The sequence below is a fragment of the Belonocnema kinseyi genome, chromosome 3, assembly GCF_010883055.1.
Source record: "Belonocnema kinseyi isolate 2016_QV_RU_SX_M_011 chromosome 3, B_treatae_v1, whole genome shotgun sequence".
NCBI classification, from domain to species: domain Eukaryota; kingdom Metazoa; phylum Arthropoda; class Insecta; order Hymenoptera; family Cynipidae; genus Belonocnema; species Belonocnema kinseyi.
In genome coordinates, this window is record NC_046659.1 from 91,685,885 (window position 1) to 91,686,982 (window position 1,098).

General features: G+C 33.0%; 1 protein-coding gene across 10 annotated transcripts in view; it reads right to left on the reverse strand.

Annotated features, from left to right (window-relative positions):
- Positions 1-1,098, reverse strand: part of LOC117169625 (lysine-specific demethylase lid) — a 77,273-nt gene that overhangs the window by 74,386 nt on the left and 1,789 nt on the right. The window lies entirely within an intron of this gene.

Consider the following 1,098-nt stretch of genomic DNA (forward strand, 5'->3'; position numbering starts at 1 on the left):
GAAATGCAGATTTTCTAAGTACAGTTTTAACAAATAACTCCTCACGCATTAATACAAATAATGTTTTGACTAAATCATTAACTGATTGTATGTATGATATAAATCAGATATCTTTTATTACTACTTTTCATCTCCTCTTTGTCTCCGCCTCAATTATCTTATCCGAACATATTTATGTTTTCGTTAATTTTAATTGAATCAAATCTTTCTTTGCAGGGAACAATGAGATTTCATCAACTGTTCTGCCTCCAATTGTCATATTTGAAAAAAAATCTCGTCTTTAATTAAAACGTCTTCATCTTAATCCCATATTCATTAATTTTTACGATAATTGCCTCGAATTCTCGCAAAAATAACGCACAGTAAATGTAATACAGTTTGACGCATTTTGGTAACACTTCCGATACGATCAATGAAAATGTTGTATGTCGTTACTCCAAGCGACAAATCCAAGCAACCCTGCTGCTCATAATGCGTACAAATTTCTCGAATCAATCACTTTCCTACTGCGTCTCTAACCGGGGGTATACAAAATCCCTTAAAAAATCGGTAATTACTATACTATTGTTACAATACTGCATGCGACTATGACGTATTGTCTTCTTGTGAACGACGCCTATCCCTAAACCACAATCGCTATGATTTTGGCACTCACTTAGCAATTATTTGAATATTACATAATCACTAATTTCATCAATACAGGTATTTTACCATCATAAAAAAGCAGGAAATCCTTCTCGTATTATTATTTATTAATAACAATTTTTGTTAGAAAAAAAGATGGCGGCTGTGTCTTAGCAATATATATTTTTCAACTCCTCAAGATTTTAGCTTCTTGGATTTAGTTTATTAATTCTTCTTAAAACAATATACTGACGCTGTGTGATGATGAAATTTCAAGATGTCGAAAACGAGACTCCGCAGTCACAATGCAATATTGTTGTTAAACACGTCACACGATGGCTTTTTAATTATATTTTCATCTCGGACATGGGGGCGATTCACAAAATTCGTGATACATTTTTTCAGGAACTTTGAAGCATCCCCGCGTGATGCTTTTTCCATTGTTTCACATGAAGAATAATACTTTGGAAGAAC